Source organism: Pristiophorus japonicus, chromosome 7, assembly GCF_044704955.1.
Source record: "Pristiophorus japonicus isolate sPriJap1 chromosome 7, sPriJap1.hap1, whole genome shotgun sequence".
NCBI lineage: Eukaryota > Metazoa > Chordata > Chondrichthyes > Pristiophoridae > Pristiophorus > Pristiophorus japonicus.
Genome location: NC_091983.1, coordinates 50625876 through 50646361, shown reverse-complemented (window position 1 = coordinate 50646361; position 20486 = coordinate 50625876). Strand labels below are relative to the sequence as shown.

The 20486-nt window shown below is 40.6% G+C and overlaps 1 protein-coding gene across 1 annotated transcript in view; it reads left to right on the top strand.

The window, feature by feature from the left end:
• The window catches only part of myt1lb (myelin transcription factor 1-like, b), a 432704-nt gene that overhangs the window by 62308 nt on the left and 349910 nt on the right, over positions 1-20486 (top strand). The window lies entirely within an intron of this gene.

Sequence of the window (20486 nt, the reverse complement as noted above, 5' to 3'; positions counted from 1 at the left end):
AATGGGACTAAAGTGTTAATTACTTGGGAAATACAAATGTACAACATTATTCTGGACACATATTAAATTTACAGAGGCTATTTTAATCCTATCTTATCTAAAGCCCTCCAGCTTCAGATTTCAACAATTGTACTATGGTTGGAACCAAAATTGTAACAAAATTTTGCAGCCAGAATTCACCAAGATGGCTTTATTGACAGAACTGAAAGTAATGTTGTTTTGGAAAGTGTAATGTGACAGACATTGAGATGTTATGACACTCTGCCCTGGTCACTTGTTGCATTTTGCACTGTGAACACTCATTATATCCTGTGTGACGCACTAAATGCTGAATGCTATGCCCAACATATATAACTACAGTACTTTGTGGGGAAGCACAGTCCACCTTGCACTTGGCCTGTAACGAAAACATTATTATGACTTTGAGAGGCAACTTTGCATAAATGTATAATGGTTAGGATTCCTATTTCTGGTGTAAACCACTAATAAAACAACACCAGGGTGGGAAGTCTGAGGCTGTTTTGTTATGAAATAAACCGCAGAAAAAATAGACAATATTATTCCACTACCAAAATTTTTCTAACAAAACCCCATGCTCCCTTTGAGAGATTACTAACCTCATGTCTGTTTGAATATTTTCTTTAGTGAATTAGTAACTGAAACATGTACAATGTAAACATTCTGAATGGTTTGATAAAATAGTTTTGTAGTTTCAAAGTAAGACTCAACATTGGTAAGATTTTAGTCAAAAACAGGTCCAGAGACTCTGGCACCTGTCTTCCTCTCCTCCCCCGCCACAGTGTAAATTGAATGGTGTGCTTTTCGTAAGGGCTCAACTTGGCCTCAGCTGAACCCAGCTGTATTTCCAGGTTCGGGTATTTTAAATATGGTGGGCAAGTGCCAGGAGGGCTTACCTGATGGGAATCGGCATTCATTCTAAAACGGGGAAGGGAATTTGCATGGCGGCTGCAGGCTCTAAAAGTCTGTAAGTGAAGATTCCTATTGGCCTGCAGGCTGCTCTTGGAAACAACAGCTATATGGCTGCTGCACCAAAGAAGCTGAGATGATTGGAAGTTGCACTGTTATAGTGCACTTGAAACAAGGAAGGTGGGTGACGAGGAGAAAGAGCAGTGGGAAAGTCTAACATGAGGGGAGAGTGGGGGAATAATGTACCATAAAATGCTATTGGTTTAAAGAAGAAAATGCTGATGGCAGATCAGATCAGAATCCAAAGATGGGATGACTAGCGAGCACTACGCCCCGCTGCAGCCTACATTTTAAGAACCCATGTTTAGTAGTTACTTTTATTCCCAGCAGTTTGCAATTTTCTTCTTTTTCTGGACAGTGATCTATCTGAATTACTTGCCGATTTTATCTTCCTACTGTAGGAAAGTGACAAGCCTCCATTCCTTTTCAAATTCAAGTTTGGCGTCACCTAACCACAACATGATTTACCTCATCATCTCTCCTACTCTTTCCAACGATGGTGATATCCTGTACTGTCAGCCTTGGGCCTTCACCTTGTTTGAGCAATTAAAAATTCATTGTTTGATTAAGATCAAGTCCTTGGTATGAATCATTGGCATGAACCTGAGTCCAGTACCATGACACAGTACAATGGTACACCAAGGGAGTATGCCTCAGGACTGACCCAAGAGAACATACTTCAATCATCGTAGCCAGCATACTCTAATGATACTGATGATTTAATATTGATACTGGCAATATGAGGCCAGTTTTAACACAGTGGGAAAGGGGCAGCTACTCAGTTAAAATCACCTCTGAAAACTTATCGCCCTGTTTCCCACACCATTGCCACCCACCATCTCTTTAACTGGACCCTTTTTTTAGAAGGCTGAGGCACCTGCTTGAATCCGGGGCATGGTTGGAGGGTGGTGGGGGGAGCCTCACTGATACATGCAAATAGAGGTCCTATGATGTCATTAGGATCCCGGTGTCACTGCTGAGTGAACAGAGTGCTCCGGTACCGGGCTACCCCACCCCTCCTACCTGCGAGACCCAGCCGAAACCCTCTTCTGTCACTAACCTGAATGCCGGCGAGCAGCTTTTGGGCTGTCTGATCGTCGCTTGCTGGGAGCCAGCCGGCGGCTTCTTTATGCTCATTTTGGGCACGCAGCTGGCTGGCTGCCAGCAGGGATGTAAATTCAATCCAGGAGTTAAAATAGCCCAGGAATTAAATTAATGGCACTGGGAGGGGGTGGGAGAGCAGGGAGTGGGGGTTTAATGCTCGTAGCACCTGCGCAAAACCTACACCCAGTTAAAATCCCCCTTTATGTACTTTAAACCTGCCTTCTGTTAGGATAGCCACCTTTTGCTGAGTACAATACTGGACAAAAAATAGGTTTGCGAGTAGGGTCAGTGGTGCAGCTTTTGGAGATACTTTTGTTTAATTCTCTTAAAGCAGATTATTTCAAATATTGTGTGGCATCAGCGTTCATTTGCTACAGGATGTACATTTATTTCAGTGCAGATTATCTTTCTCTTGCACTCTGTTTTGTAAGAAATCCTAGCCCATACCTCTTTGCCAACTCTTTGTTCAGAACCTGCAGATTTAGATTCAGCACCTCTGGCTCCTTATTATTGTTTAGTATATTTTGTATTAATATTTGTACCTAGTTCATTTCTATATATATTTGGATGCTTTCCCTTGGTGATCAGTTAATGTGTAAGGTATTTATTTGGGCTCGAGCTCTCTCTGCTTGGAAATGATTTTATATTGTGATGGCCAGGACCAGCTTCTTCCCTCAGTACTGCTGGTGCTGAACATCATTTGAAGACCTTGGCGGTTTTTCAGCTGCAGCAAATCTAAATCAGTCCAATTTTGATATTTGACTACAAACCCCACAAGACTGGAGAAAAGAAATCCACTAAAAGCTCAGACCCTGGATATTCCTGCCCAATTTACATTAGAAATGAAAACTGACAGACTACTCAAATAATGGACTGTCCAACCAAAAACAAAACAGGTGACAACTCTAAACACAGTGGGATCTTGAGCTGGTGAATATATTTTAAGAAGAACAAGAAGAACTCCCATTTATAATGTGCCTTTCACGACCTCAGGATGTCCCAAAGCATTTTGTAGCCAATTAAGTACTTTTTTGAATTGTAGTCAGTGTTGTATTATAGGGAAATGCAGCAGCCAATTTGCATACAACAAGGTCCCACAAACAGCAGTGAGATAATGATCATATAATCTGTTTAAGTGATGTTCATTGAGGGATGAATATTGGTCAGGACACTGAGGAAAACTCCCCTGCTTGTCTTCAAATAGTGCCATGGGATCTTTTACATCCACCTAGTTAATGTCTCATCCGAAAGATGGCACCTCTGAGAGTGCAGCACTCCCTCAGTACTGCACTGGAGTGTCAGCCTGGATTTTGTGCTCAAGTCTCTGGAGTGGGACATGAAGAGACGAGAGTGCTACCCACTGAGCCACAGCTGACACTTTGGCCACTTCAGCAGAGGCACAAAACAAACAGTAGCAGATCAGTCATCTGTTTTACCCCCTGACTTCAATAGAAAGGGGGAAGGTCAAGTGGAGTGCATAATAGGCAGCTGATCAGCGACTGTCCATTCTGTGCTGATCTTCAAGTGGAATTTCACCCCCGTTGCCTCATGCTTTAATTCTCTATCTCTATCTTCTCATCTAAGTATTCAGATAGTATAATCATGCTCAGGGCCACTGTTTTATGGTGACTCAATAGATCAGATTCTAGTTTTATTACATGGGATTCTGGGATATTTAGCAATGATTTGGGATCACATTCTCTGATTCTGCCCATTTATAATGAGGCTTATTGGTTTACGATGACTGAATAAGTCAAATCCATTTTTATTACATTAGGTTATAGGATTTTCCATATTTTTGTGATCATGTTGTTTCGCTGCTTTCTTCAAATGGCACATTGGTTCCTGAGCTCATGGGGCTGGGAGGCGGAGAAAGGTTGTTGTCTATGAAGGGCAGTCAGACAGTATTGAATAATGGAGATGTGCACATCGATAAATATTCTGTTTTGCTTGATTACATACAGAGATCAGGGAGTATTTACGTAGAAATTTTCCTTGGGAGCTTAATTGGGTGGTTTGAGTCCATGGTAGGGTAGATTGTGCATTATCTGAGGAAGGAGCCGGGTTAATGGACTGAATGGCATTTTCGCATTCCATATTTTCTTTAATTCTTAAGTAAGCAAGTGAGTTCAGTCTCTGCCACCATTTGAATTTTCACTCTACATTAGATTTACTGGAAGAGGTAAAACTCTAGTTTTCCCAGTCTTTATGTTATATGAAAATTGACTATTGTAAAGTTCATCCTAGTTTTGTATCTGCTGCTTGATGTCAGTAATAAGCATTCTTAACTCAGGTAGACTAGATCAGTTGGAACTCGAATTTCTTACAGCTCTAACAGCCATGTAAAAGAGAAAATATTTTCATTCTCTGTACTTTGTTTTGAACTGAAAGCCAGGTCTCTCGAGGTGTAGCGTAATGACAAAGACAACAGTTTTAGTTAACTGCACCTTCTACCCTCACAGTTATTGCACCATTACTAATCTTTGGCAACTAAGGTAGTGTTTGTTCAAATAAGAATGAACATTAGCAAAAATTGATTCAAATGAAATTCCTGCAGTATTTATTTTGTTTACAGTCACTGAACACAATAGACCTACATATTACTCAATATTTTGGAATATCAATTATTCTTGGCATTTAGGGTAAATAAATTAATAGATGGCTATATACAGCAGTTCTTAAACATAAAGCAGCTTGCTTGTATTCTTGGAGACTTCTTTCTACAAAAGAGGATTCTTTTTATTTACAAAGAAATGCTCTTTAGTATTTATCTGCTGTGGTGGCAAGCTGATTGCAGAGTGAATTGATTAGAACTTTTTTCATTTCATTTAGTTTTGTTATTGTGCTGGATGTAACTAGAGCTATAATATCCTTGAATTAGCATTCTGAGTGCGATCCTTCATTGGATTCTGCCGAAGGGTGGTACCTGAAACCTTAACTGATCTTTCTCTTCCAGATGCTGACAAGCCAGTTTCAAAATGTTCTGGTTTCATGTCAGATTTCCAGCAACCACACTTTTGTCTCATGTGTCTGCTGTAAATAATGTCTGCCTTACTAACACTGAGGAACCTTTTATAAAAAAGAATATATGTTGGGGTATGTAATTTATCCACATAGAATTTCAATTCATATTAGTATCTCACTCGATTGACTTTTGTAGCACTAATGCCAACAGTTTATTTTTATATTTTTCTAGTTTTTGTCAAGAGTCTTCCATTATAAATGAGGGTTGCAGCTTTGGGTGATATCACGTATAGTATTTGTGTCAATATAAATATGACTTTCAAGTTCTTTGTTCCTATCTCTGTAAGTATTAGCAATGGCAATTCTTTATATGTTTATGCCACAATGATGTTTCAAATGAGCAGTTCATAAACATCTGTTAAAATATGACCTAAAATGTACTTTAGTTGCTCAAAATCTTATGATTGCAAAGCTTTTTCGAAATGGTCAATCTGAATTTTTGTTTTGCTTTTCTAAAGTGTTTCCTGTCTTATACAATAATAATTTATTACTTTCCAACAACGACCATGTATTTTTGGCAATCTATGTAAATCTGATTTTATAAATAGTTCCTCATAAAGCCACGAGACTGAATAACTCAGAGTATATATAAAATTGGCCATTGCCTTCTCTTGATAACGAATTATTGAATTTTCTCTGGCCTATTTTGCTATATTTTATTCAATTTTTTTTTTCATTTTGTGTACCTTTTCACCCACCAGTTTGATTGCCATGGCTGCTGCAGTGGGTGAATAATTGCCTGTCTTAGCAGGAGCATGTTCTGGAGCTAAAGTCGAGTGCTTTCTTCGTGATGTATGCCTCATTTGGATTCAGCCGACAGCCTAGGGGCTGTATTATTCATGCCTTGACAGATAGCACTCACTAAAAGCATTGGACTAGGGCCAGGTACTGGCAGGGAGATTCTGGAACATTGCACCTTACTACTCAGAGTATCATCTACAAAAGGAAAGCAGCTTCATTTCCATAGCTACGTTAGCACGATAAAAATATAGAAATCCAATTTGCATTCAGCAAATAAAATACAAAATTGTGGGCTTTTTTTGAAGCTTGCATGGATTAAGATTTTTAACACAATTTTCTACATTTAATTGCTAGGCTTATGTTTAATTAGTAAGTCACCACAAGTGAAAAATGAAGATTCACATGAATGCATATAACACAATGCAATGACACTGAATTCACTAATTAATGTATGGCTGCTGTACAGCAGAATGCACTGTGGGATATTTATTAGAAATGCAGTGCTTGTACTGGGGCCAATTTTAAGTATCTTTTTTCCTCCCCCGATTTTTCTATACCACATTAACGTAATTCTGCATCTGCTATCATTATCTTTGACAAAGAAGTATCTGAATTAAATATTTGATTTATCTTTTAGGCATAGACTGGAGATTTTTTCTAATGGCCATAAGCTTTTGTTAACAGCATCCTTAAAACAATTGCATTTTTTGACTCATTTCATGAGGACAAAAGTTTGCAGTTTAAATAGGAACGAAGAGAATTCTGAACACACTGTATATCCAGTAAGGTTCTGCATATTATATGATGTATGACTTCATTAATGCTGCTTTTGCGACCAAATACTTGTATTTGCTGGTTTAACCCTATAGTTGCTACTGCAGTTCGGCTGTTTCCTTTCAACCTAGCATGAAGCAATTTTTAAAAATCTACACCCTGCCCCCCTTCCACCCCTCATTAGTTTCTCCTCTTGAAGCAATTGATTTATTTTGGGGCACGACTCCACAGGCTCCAGTTTTCTAATCCTCACCCAAATAGATATTCTTCATGTACGATCTCTGGCACTGAACATAGGCAGACTAAGTAGGGCACCACAGTCTCCAGGTTCTGTCTACACACAGTTAGTTCCAGTCAGGGTTACTGAATGGCGATCAGGAGCAGGAATTACTGTTTTTTCCCCCAACCTTAGCCCTGTGAGGCCAATTGTAGTGCCTCACCATTGCCCTAGGTGAGATTAGAGATAGCCAGTTAGTGGCTTCATTTAAGTTTTTATATCCTGGAGTCCTAAATGTTTAGTTGTAATGTTAGTAAGTTTTGGAGAAGGAGGCATTGGCTTTTGGGATACATTTTAAAAAGTAAACCCGTGCCTTGTTTTATCATAATACTAAACTCTGTTTGTGACAGTGAAGATTGCATCTGGGGATTGTATAGTCAAATGGTGCATAAAAAAAGTGAAACCCAACTGGTTACAACAAGATCCTGTTCTTATACTGATGAGCTTCCTGTAATTGATCAGTCAAAGCATCAGTAATTTTTGTTCCTAGTTTACTGCATTCATTAAAATCTGATATAAAATTGAAGTATATTTTATCACAGTATCTATTATAAAATGTAAGCCTTTTCTGTACAAGCAGGAAGTGTGGAACTCCTTACCTCTGTTTCTTTCCTCCTACAATCTACAGGCTTTTAAAACCAAAGCTTAGCATCAGCTCATTCCCCATTTATCTTGTCTTTTTTAATCTTTTCAACTTTGTTGACACCTGCAAGATAGATCTTGGTCCTTGATCTTAGTTTCTCAATTAATACTCTATAATTGCAATCCTGTCCATTCAACCTGTGCACCTATGGGACATTTTTAAGATGAAAGATGTAAATAAACAAAGGCTGCTCGTCTATTACCTCTCAGACATATACCTATATATAAAAATGCACATTTCCTGCCCATTACACTTTGTTGATTGGCTGAATTTTTGTATTTGTAAAATAGAAGCACATTTTTCTCCCTGTGTTAATTATTTATATTGGTGGCCTTCTGATTGCACATTGTTGGCTGCGAAACCATGAGCCACCTACCCCTGGGATCTGTGCGTGCACAAACACACGGAAATTTATTTATGGCACATTCAACTTTTCGGTTTAATACAGCTAGAAGCAAAAATCGGGCAGTGCATAAAACAGGCAGCTGATCCGCTACCACCCAGTTTAAAAGGTAGAAAATTCACCCCAAGATGTTTCAGTTTTTCTTGTCTTTTTCTTCGTGGTGGTTGAACATTTGTTTTTTTCCTGGTGCTCAACTACTCCCATTCTCCAGCCTCCCACCCCCCCCAAAAAAAACCAGCATAGCCACTGGCTCACCATGAGCATTTCCTCGGAAGATTTGCCAGAAGATATATACAACAGTCTTGCCTCCAGCATACGTCAGTCACACTCCAGAGAGTAGATTTGAACTTCCATCACTGGGCGATAAACGGCAGCTACCTGCAGTTACCGGCAAGATCAAGGACCTGCTAACACGATTTTCCTTTCCATTGAAATCTCCGGAATGATAATTGGGGCGCATAGCAAGCTGCTGATCTGCAGTTGACAGTTTATCAACCGGTGCTGAAAGTTAAAATCTACCCCTAGAAGTTCTACTCTGTTACCGATGTGAAAAACAAAAAGAAAGCCGGGGTTCTGGGTTCTTCTGGCCTGAAGCCTGAAGTTTACTGACCTGTGAGACCTCAGGATTTTACAAGCAGTTACAATTCCTTGGAAGCTCACAGAGAGAACAAGTAGTAGGCGTAAAGGGACAGGCCAGGCTAGCAGTTTAACATCGCACCACGCTCCAGACCTGAGACGACTCGGGTTACTAACCCTCTAGGATCGTCCCAAAGTGTCCAGGAATTGACGATTAATCTCCAAGGCACTGGGGTGAGCAATCCAGGAGAAAAATTAGGGATATTTTAAGGAATGGTGTGTTTTTTTTTCATTCTTTTTGAACACTTTTGCTCACTAGTTATAAAAAAAACTGACGAATCAGTTTGCTTTCCAATTAACATGGGAAGGCAGTGTACCATGATGATGGAAGTGACAGGTGACCAATGGTGAGAGTGTGGGGGTGAGGCAGTTAGTGGTGGGAGGTCATATGATGAAACCTCCAGGAGTACATCCAACCAGAGTTGGCAACTCTAATCATCATCATCATAGGCAGTCCCTCGGAATCGAGGAAGACTTGCTTCCACTCCTGAAGTGAGTTCTTTGGTGGCTGAATAGCCCAATACGAGAGCCACATACTCTGTCACAGGTGGGACAGATAGTCGTTGAGGGAAGGGGTGGGTGGGACTGGTTTGCCGCACGCTCTTTCTGCTGCCTGCGCTTGATTTCTGCATGCTTTAGGCGTTGAGACTCGAGGTACTCAACGCCCTCCCGGATGCACTTTCTCCACTTAGTGCGGTCAGGGACTCCCAGGCGTCAGTGGGGATGTCGCACTTTATTAGGGAGGCTTTGAGGGTGTCCTTGAAACGTTTCCGCTGCCCACCTTTGGCTCGTTTGCCGTGAAGGAGCTCTGCGTAGAGCACTTGCTTTGGGAGTAAAGACTACCAGTGAGTAACACGAAGGGAGATCGTCATTTCTGTAAAAAAATACTTTGTTGCTTTTCTTAATTTATCATTTAGTCTTCTGTAAGGTATAAATAAAAAGAAAAATAGTAAATACTGGAAATCTGAAATAAAAGTTAGAGGGGGAGAAATTCCCAACCTTAGAGCCACCCGATAGCATGTTGTTAAGTCAAGATAGTGGTGGCCCCCAGCTGGTGGCGGGTCCCATGGTGACCGCCATTTTCGAAGACCCAGTAGTACTGCCATTCTGAAGTAGCGCCCTGCAATAAAAATGGAGTAGTGACGTCAGTCCGACTTAACATCACCAGGGCGAACTTTGACCCTAGCGCTGAGTTCAGTGCTGGGTCCTAAGCACGCCAGGTAATCCTAGCCTGCAAGCAGACTGACAGAGGCTGTCAGCACCCTTAAAGGGACACCCACATCTTTCAGGTAAGTTTGTACAAACGTTTGGACTAGGTTTTTTTTTTATTTTATTGAAGTAGTGGCTTGCTGCAATAGATGTTAAAGTTTTTTTAAGTGTGCAGAGAGTGCTGCTGGAAGCTTGCAAGGCCTCTGAAAAGACAGAAAATGCTGCAAATACTCAGGTCAGTAACATCTGTGGAGAGAGAAACAGAGTTTAGGTCTCGGGTTGAGATGATGCCTGACCAGCTGAGTATTTCCAGCATTTTATGCTGTCATTTCAGATTTACAGCATCTGCTCACAGAGGGAAGAGGTAGACGCAGAAGAGGAAGGAACCAAAGAGGAGGAAACAGAAGAAAGGATGCAACACAACCTTTCTGATCATGATAGCTGAGATGGAATCATCTGCTTGCGGTTCCAGTGACCAACCCCCAATTCCCCTTTCAACATAAGTTCCACACCTTCCCTTCCCTCTGTTACTGATCATCACAGCATGCTCTTGGCCACGATGCTGAAATAAAAACCACCACAAAGCAAACTTTCCAATCCAACTTTATACATCTATCCATCCAATATGACATCAAGAAATCAACTCACCACCCTTATAGAAACATAGAAAATAGGTGCAGGAGTAGGCCATTCGGCCCTTCTAGCCTGCACCGCCATTCAATGAGTTCATGGCTGAACATTCAACTTCAGTACCCCATTCCTGCTATAGAAACATTCCCTTAGTGACTTGTCTTTTTTATGCCTTTGCCTATCATTACAAAAGTACTTAATTGCTGTAAAGCGCATTGAGACGTCTAGTGGTCGTGAAAGGCTCTATATAAATGCAAGTTTTTCTTTCTGTCCTATTGATGTCATGCAGTGCTACCCCAGTGGCTGCAGCATGACTGGTGGAAGGCACTACAAATGGTCTTGCTGGCCGACCTTAAGGTCTGGTGGCTGGGAGTGTCACATCAATCCTCTTCTTTTTCTTCTTGTTCACTCTCCTCTCCCTTTACCTGGCCAACCACTGCCTGGGCAGACTGCATTTGCTGGGTGTGTGAAATGAGGAAGGCACAAGTTGTAGTGATGCGAGGCGGGAAAGCAAGAAGTGCATGCCAGAAGGAGGATAATATATGAGGTTACCAGCATCTTGTATCAGTTCAGCCCCGCTGCTGGCCAAATCCCTGCCAAGAATGGCCTGCGCCATCTCCTCCAAGGGGGTGAGTTGAGGCTAGGAATGGGAGATGTGCCTCGTGATTGGTACAGATTGTTGGTAGATGAGTGATTGGGGATGGGGGGTGGAGTTGTACATTGAGCAGTGTGTGAGGCTAGTGATACAGTTGCTGGGAGATGGCTTTTGAAGATGCATTCACTGACCTTGACCAGTGGTTTGAGGTCGTGAAGCTTCTTTGGGCACTGGAGCCAGGTGGTGAGGGCGACATTGCTGGCAGTGACCACCTCGGTGATCTGATCCCACATCGTTCTTTCTGGAGGTCCTCCTGGCCCCTGTGGGTAGAGGACCTCTCTTGCAGTGTTGACCCTGTGCACAAAGGTGGAGTGCTGTGTGACCCTTCCCTGGCTTGCTAAGCCATTTGTGTTAGTGCTGAAGCACTTTTCCCATTTTTTGAGGTTCGGAAGAGAATTCAGCTTTAAATGCTGAAGACTCCCATTTGGGACTTTTTAATATTAATGTTTTCTTTTGAAAGGCAGTAAGGGCTGAAAATTGAATTTTTTCACTTGATTTTAATTTTTATTAGTTCTGAACACATTGCCCTTTAATTCATAGCCCTTTTAATTGCCCACAATTCATTGCAAACTCCACAGCCTCGCTCCCAGTGGCTATAAGAAGTTGCAGCACTACTTCAGGATGGGAACTTCAGGTCGGATGCCTCCACTAACGCTACCAGGAGGTAAGTTAGCACTGCGCTACAAATTTCCAGCCCCCAGCGTTAATTTTTGCCCAGTAGCCCTGTGGCCTCAGGTTTACAGCCGCTGAAAATGGCCGCAGGAACATCGACATTTTGTCGATGTTCAATTTTTCCCCCAAAGTGTTAAAATACATAACAAATCTGTCAGCATAGAAAGATAGGTTAACATTTTGGGTGGGACATTTCATTAGAATATTTTACTGTAATTTAATTCATATCTTATTAATAATTGGGACTCAGTTTGCCTATTAAGTAGTATTGACCAGAGAAGTTTATGGAAAATGAAGCACGAAATAGCTGCTCAATCAGTTGAGTGCTTTGATTCTCAACCAGAAGGTCATTTGCTCAAGTCCCAGGGCTTCTGTCACTCAACATCGTGTACATTAGTAGGTTGAGTCTTGTCAGGTATTGGCTTGGGGGGGTTGGGGTGGAGGAAGGGGTGAATGGGTAGTGGTAGATGGAGCATTACACAGAAACAAAACCTCAGTGAAGGAAAAGAGAGGAGGAGGAAAAACTGACACGGTCTAGCTTGCATCATTTAAATCACACCTCTTGTTAGCTGATCACAAACTGCATTATCAGCCACAGTTAGAAAAGCTGAAGCCCAGACTCTTACATCCTTTCAGCTGGAGGGAATGTCTGCCAATAAGAGGGCTACGATGAGGTGTTATTGGGAATTAAACACAAAAAAGGATGAATTATTTTGCTGTATGCTGTTATTTTTGTACAGTTGTTCAGCTCTGACTTTAAAGATAGCAATGTTTGGGACACATAATTGAATGAAATATGGTAAATTTAAAAATAAAAAAAATTAAACAAAATGCCTGTAATGATTGCTCTGCCATTTTTCTTTACTGTAATACCTCTTCTAGATAGCTACTGAAAATGATTAATAACAGGGGGGTTTCAAGTTTAATAATAAAGATAAGAAATGTAACCTGAAAATTATACTCTGTAATATTATTCATAATGCATTTATATAAATTTCCCTATCCTATTTTTTAGCAAGACCTTTAACCTGTTCTATTAAAATATGGACAGAAATTTGAGATCAACATGCTAAGTACTCATAGAATAATGTTGCACAGAGTAATTTCCATGCTCATATAGTATCAAATATATGTTGTAGTCTATTTGCTGGAAGCATTTCAGAAAATGAAATCAACATAGATTCTTCAAGGACAAAAATCAGGATTATAATCAGATCACCAAATAAAAAGAAATTGCAGACATTTTTAGCTTTCGTAGCCTACAGATATAAAGGCGTTCAACTGTAGCAAATGAACAAATGTTTTAGCTCATTGAAATAAACATTGTCCCATCGGAGCATTAGTTTGGAATGAGGTTTAAAATGTTCACGAGCAACTTCGGGTAATTAAAAGATGATCATTCAGTTATATTCAAACTTCACATTCAAAGGTTACAAAATTGATTTTTCTCAGAATTTGAAATTTGCATTCAGATTCAAATAGGCTGATTTGTGAGTTACTGCCGCAAGATCATCAGGAATCTGTCACATATCTCCTGCCCATACCAGGCCACTCTGGGTTAGACATAGATCGCCCTCTCATTTCTTGCCTGCACACACAAACTAGACTGCCCATGATAACATTCACAAAAGATTTAGTCACAAAAGAAATAGTTACAGATCACAATGGAGCATTTTAGTGTCCTAAGGTAGTAAAATATAGATTTGCACCCACGCTTTCCACACTCTGATAAGTTCCCAATGTCATCCAGGTCATCTGAGTCAAGTGCAGAAATGGGGGCAAGAAGCTTTCTCACGGAGAGCGAAGAAAAATCAGTGTTAACATGTGCTACTCTAGTGCACCACCTAGTGGCCACCGATATATTGACCAGCACAGGCAAAGGCTTGGGACCTGTGCACCAACATATCCTGTTTGTCGAGAGATAATGCACACTGGTGGGATGATAGAAAGAGAAGAAAAAATAACAAAAAAAAAAAGCAATGTTGTCAATTTGCAAGATTATCTGAAACAGAACACCCCTGTGCTTTCTGACGTACATTGGTTTGGCATCGCCTCGATTTAAAAATTCTCATCCTTGTTTTCAAATCCCTCCATGGCCTCACCCCTTCCCATCTCTGTAACCTCCTTCAACCCTACAACTCTCCAAGATCTCTGTGCTCCTCCAATTCTGGCCTCTTGCGTATCCCTGATTTTAATTGCTCCACTATTGGCGGCCGTTCCTTCAGCTGCCGAGGCCCTAAGATCTGGAAATCCCTCCCTAAACCTCTCTACCTCTATTTCCTTCTTTAAGATACTCCTTAAAGCCCACCTCTTTTATTAAGCTGTTGGTCACCTGTCCGAATATATCCTTATATAGTTTGGCGTCAAATTTTGCTTGCTAATGCTCCTATGAAGCACCATGTTATGTTTTCCTATTTTAAAGGCGCTGCATCCTTTTGTTGTTGTTGTTGTATTATGCTACCACTCTCTGACGAAAAATGAGCAAAATTTGGTTTCATTTAGTGTTTAATTTATATGGTGATAAGATAAGGGAGTGCTGGTTCAAACATGTGAAAGAGCTATCGAGGGCTGGTTCGAGGAAGATCTTCACATAAAGGGCGCTCAACACTATAAACGAACTTCTGGGTAGGATGGAGGAGGGAAAAACCCAGAATCATTTAAAAAAAATTTGAATGATTGGTTCTGGTGTTTCCTAAAATAGGTTAAATTTCCGACATGCAGCCATGCAACAGCACAGACTGGTTACCAGTGGTGCACTTTTGCATATTACAATTTACCTAAAGCCATTGTCTATTTATAGGAACTGCTCACTGAAGAGCAATTCAGCATTTGCCTGATCTTAGAATGATTTAGCACACGCATTAGCTGATGCAAAACACACAGAAGAAATTCCCAACAAGAAATACTAAAATTGGCCACGTGTAAAGTATTGACAATAGCTTAACTCTGGAGACATATATTGCCAGAGATGAAATAGTTTTAATCATGATTTTAATTAAAGATATCATTTACAAGCTAAAAGATTTGATGATTAATAACAATGCAATAGACCTCTGAAAGCTTTTGAAGTATATTTATAAAACTGTAGGCAAACCAAAAATTATGTGAAGTAAGAAATACATTTGCTTTCAATAAATATTTTTTGTAAAAAAGGAACGAACATGTTTACTAGTTTAGAACGTGCATTCAGTATGTACAGAAGATACTTGGAGACCAATCACTGAAGGAAGAATATAATTACATGTGGAAGAGTACAGAAGTGAGCACCAGAGATGATTCCACGCATCAATATTTAGGCTATGAAGAAAGGTTAAGGACGCTGGGTTTGTTTGCTTTGGAGAAGAGGAGACCTTGAATTGTTCTAATTGAAGTTTTCAAGATTATGAAGGTTATTGACAATGTTATTCACTGAGGCAAAGCCTCCAACTACTAGAGACACAAGTTTATAAATGAGGAAGCATGAGTAAGAAAGAAGTGAAAATGGAGCTTTTTCAGCCAAATGATTATAGAATTGTGGAACGAGTTACCAGAGAAGGCGATAGAAGTGAACATTGAAATTGAAATGGTTCCAAGAGACATTTCTGGCAAGAAAGGGTTGAGGATAACAGTGAGAAAGTGAATAAACTGGATTGATCATTGAAAAATGGAGAGTATTGTTGGGCCTTTTCCTTACCCTGAAAATACTTATGTGCCTGTGAATGAAGTGAATCATATCATCATCATAGGCAGTCCCTCGGAATCGAGGAAGACTTGCTTCCACTCTTAGTATGAGTTCTTAGGTGGCTGTACAGTCTCTGTCACAGGTGGAACAGATAGTCATTGAGGGAAAGGGTGGGCAGGGAGCCTGGTTTGCCGGAAGCTCCTTCCGCTGCCTGCGTTTGATTTCTGCATGCTCTCGGCGACGATACTCGAGCTCAGCGCCCTCCCGAATGCACTTCCTCCACTTAGGGCAGTCTATGGCCAAGGACTCCCAGGTGTCAGTGTGGATGACGCACTTTATCAGGGAGGTTTTGAGGGTGTCCTTGTAACGTTTCCTCTGCCCGCCTTTGGCTCGTTTGCTGTGGACGAGTTCCGAGTAGAGCGCTTGCTTTGGGAGTCTCGTGTCTGGCATGTGAACTATGTGGCCTACCCAGCGGAGCTGATCAAGTGTGGTCAGTGCTTCAATGCTGGGGATGTTGGTCTGGACGAGGACGCTAATGTTTGTGTGTCTGTCCTCCCAGGGGATTTGCAGGATCTTGCGAAGACATCGTTGGTGGTATTTCTCCGCGACTTGAGGTGTCTACTGTACATGGTCCATGTTTCTGAGCCATACAGGAGGGCAGGTATTACTACGGCCCTGTAGACCATGAGCTTGGTGACAGTTTTGAGGGACTGATCTTCAAACACTCTTTTCCTCAGGCGGCCAAAGGCTGCACTGGCGCACTGGGGGCAGTGTTGGATCTCATCATGAATGCCTGCTCTTGTTGATAGGAGGCTCCCGAGATAGGGGAAGTGGTCCACGTTGTCCAGGGCCACGCCGTGGATCTTGATGTTTTGGGGGCCTCTGTGTATGCACAGACGCAGGTGTCATCCGCGTACTGTAGCTCTACAACAGAGGTGGAATGGTCTTGGACCTGGCCTGGAGACGGCGAAGGTTGAACAGCTTTCCACTGGTTCTGTCGTTTAGTTCCACTCCAGCGGGGAGCTTATCAACTGTGAAGTGGAGCATGGCAGCGAGGAAGATTGAGAAGAGGGTTGGGGCGATGACTCAGCCCTGCTTGACCCCGGTCCGGACATTAATTGGGTCTGTGATGGATCTGTTGGTAAGGATCACAGCTTGCATGTCGTCGTGGAGCAGGCGGAGGGTGGTGACTTTTGGGGGCATTCGAAACGGAGGAGGACGCTCCATAGACCCTCGTGGTTGACAGTGTCAAAGGCCTTTGTAAGGTCGAAGAAGGTCATGTATAAGGGCTGGCGCTGTTCCGTGCATTTTTCCTGCAGCTGTCGCGCTGCAAAAATCATGTCCATTGTGCCCCGGAGTGGACGAAATCCGCACTGCGACTCCGGGAGGAGCTCCTCGGCCACGGGGAGAAGACGGTTGAGGAGGACTCTAGCGACAACTTTCCCAGTGGCTGATAGCAGGGAGATTCTTCTGTAGTTGCCGCAGTCGGATGTGTCCCCTTTTTTAAAGATGGTCACGATCTGAATGAAGTGAATCATATAATTAACAGACGGTCTCAGGGAGAGTTGTGTTGATTTGAAAACTGTTCCTATATTTAGGGAGCTTCTTCTAAAAAATCTGTACTTTTTGTTAGGGTACAAGAAAAAGTTTGTTGTTTATTGGGCAATTACTCTGAAACCTCTAACTTCCAACTTCTCTCACTCCATTACAACCTTGTTCATTTCGCTATTTTATTGACACTACTATGATTCTAGCCCGACTAACCTCATGTTCCTCTTAAGATGTAGATAAGCCATGCTTATCCTGCTCCTGGCATCTTCATTATTTCAAAATGTAAGACCCTTCGCAGTGTCCCCGAATCAAATTCTCTCCCAAAGCTGTGGGACTCCTTATCTCCCTCAGTCTTTCTTTCCTGTTACAATCTTTAGGTTTCTAAAACCTAAACTTGGCATCGCTACTTCCTGAGTTACTTCAACCATTTTACTCTTTTCAATCTTGGTGATATCCTGAGTTTTGACCTTTCAATTTAGTTTCTTAAGTTAAAAGAAATTCTGTTCCTGTGGGCTATGAATTGTGTATTTTGTTTATATCATTTGTGACATAAAATCTGAAGTTAGAATATTTTCTTTTATGATTAGATTAATTATAAACATGGAAGACTCTTTAATACGTCTGGTATTACACAAAGGATATCGAGGCACTGGAGAAGGTACAAGAAAGCTGCCAAGGATGATACCAGAACTGAGATGTTATAACCATCAGGAAAGACTGAACAGGCTTTAGAAAATAAAAGGCTCAGGGGTGACCGAATAAAGGTCTTTAAAAGATGTTTCCATTTGTAAGGGAGTCCAAAACTATGATCATAATTATAAGATAGTCATTGAGGCGAATAGCTTTGATGCATTGAAGAGGAAGCTAACTAACTGCATGAGGAAGAAAGGAATAGTAGGCTATGCTGATAGGGTTAGATGTCGTAGGTTGGGAGGAGGCTCGTGTGGAGCATAAACACCAGTATGGACCAGTTGGGCCGAATGACCTGTTTCTGTGCTGTAAATTCTATATAATACCTCCTGTGTATCGAGCCATCCCTAGGATTTTCTCTACCATCTTGATAGTCCTATTAGCAAACATTAAAGTTAGAAAATATGGTCAGCTATGGTTTCAGTAATAATTTATCATTGAGCGAACTTAATTTTCAGTTATTAGTATTTTATTTGAAGGAAGAATGTAAATAAATGTTATTAGTGTTACAATCTGGCCAAAGCAAAAACAACCAGGGCTAGAGATTGCTGCTCAGTCTGCTTCCTTATCAAATCGCCAATTTAAAAATAAATTTATACTAATGGTCCTAAAGTGTCATGGATAGAAATTTGCAATACGACTATTCCAATGATTAAAATATGATACTTTTGGACCATTAGCTGAGGCAATTGTAAGCGTTAAGTGTCGTCAACGATTGGTCCCTGTCCCTATGCTTGGTTAACTTATGCAAATGAAAGACCATTGAATAACAGAATTGTATTCAACGATCTGTATCCCCACATGAATTGCATAGAATTAGATGGAATGACAGATTGATGGCAGTGTCACAAGGGAATGTTATATTGAGAGATTTAGAAGGTACCAGAAGCCACAAAGTTTCAGCATCGTCTTAATCTCTTGATGGAGTAACTATTTTTAACTTATATTTATGATTTTGTTTTATTTTATTTTATTGCTATGAAATTAGGTTGCTACTGGTGGCTGTCTCAGCGTGAGTTTTGGTATATGGTAACATTCCTATTAGGATTGAAAGGATTGTGATAGTGATGTGGATTTAAAGATCTAAGAGCTGTTGGTGACGATTGCTTTGAAGTGTAACAATATCACACACGACATTATCATGCAACAATACAATGGTGTTCAGCAGAACAGTAGCGAATAACATACACCATTTATGTTATGTTGAAGTATTCTATAGGGGTGTGAATAGCAATTTACTGGCCAGTAACATAATAATTCACTATAGTGAAGTGTCATTAAATGACCTTACCTGTGAGACACGTTTCTTAATTCATTTAAAACTTGCAAATAAGCCCCAAAGGAATAAATACGGATTGATCTGCTTAGAATTAGATTGTCCTGTTGAGTTTGGATAAAACATTTTCATAGAACTCAGATACAATTTAGAAGAAATAAATGCTTCACAGTGGGTGCGTGCACTCGATTAGTTTGGATATTAATATATCTATTAACCAATATACAATTATATGTACTTGGTCACTACATTTATAAGTGATACGCAGAGAATAAATTCAGTCAGTTAAAAATATGTCTTGTGAACATCATACATTTTGTCTACAGTGTTTCAAGTCTTTAAGAATGAACTGTAATAGTGGTCAGTCCTATTATTTGGGAAAAAAGTCATATTGGAATGAAGGGCTGATCATTTGGATAAAAATCGCTTCATCCGCCTGTTTTAGCGAAAGATTATAGAAGATGCTATCTTGTAACAATTGGAATTTATAACATTTTACACTTGAATAAGTCTTAAACAAACATGCAAGCATAGATTTAATGTGTGAATTTGGTTATGAAAAAAATCCAGTTTGAATTCTACAGATTAATTTATGTTTTGGAAAAATTAATATAAAGGCCCAGAATTTGCTGAGCATCTTGGGGCGTGAGTTGGATTTTTTTTCCTCACCCTTCAGCTTGAAACTTTTTTTGCACCACGAATTGCTGGACCTATGAGTTGATAACGGCACAGCGAGGTCAACGGGGACCTTGGTGAACAACGGGACCAACAATGTATCTCCTCAACCAATGAGATTAAAGGACAGAGCAGGAAACAGGAATGAGGGAGAGGAAATAGGCTGAATTATAGTCAAATCGGGTACAGAACGAGAAATAGAGAGGGACAGAAAGATTGGATTTAAGAGAGGAAAAAAAAGAGTCAGAAAGGAAAACTAAGAAAATGATTGAAAATGTTAAATTAAAAACACCTCGAGGAATAATTTACTACCTGCAGGAGTGAAACTCCACAAAGTTTCCGTTGTTCACTTTCTGGGCCTCCGACGTTGAGTGGCACTGCAGGAGCATAAATTTCCTCATTAAAAGGTTCCTTATATCGTTAACTTTGGCGAGTTTAATCCATATTTACGGTGCAAATGCAGCAATTTCTTGAAACTCATGGGGAGATTGACGGTGAGATCCAGTTTTTGTGATGCTAATGGTGAAGGGGCACAAATTGTCCAGCAGTTTGTGCCGATTTGCAACTTGCGCCGTATCTCTTCCTCCAATTGTTGGGCTCTTTACGCACGAATAATGGTGAGTGTCATGAACCCACCGTTATTTTCCCAGCACTTCTGGACCATTGTGTTTCAAGAAGATTTTGTAAAGAAATAATACTATGGTTTACCAGTGTTATAATACAATATCTTTCTGCAATTAAATTTGCATTTTTTATTGTTTAAACTTAGGCATTTGAACACCTTGGAATCAGGAAAACCAAAAGCTTAAGCGGGACATTTAAGAGATTGCATTGCTGATTTTAAGGCTAGCACATCTACCTCCATGTAGACATTCAGT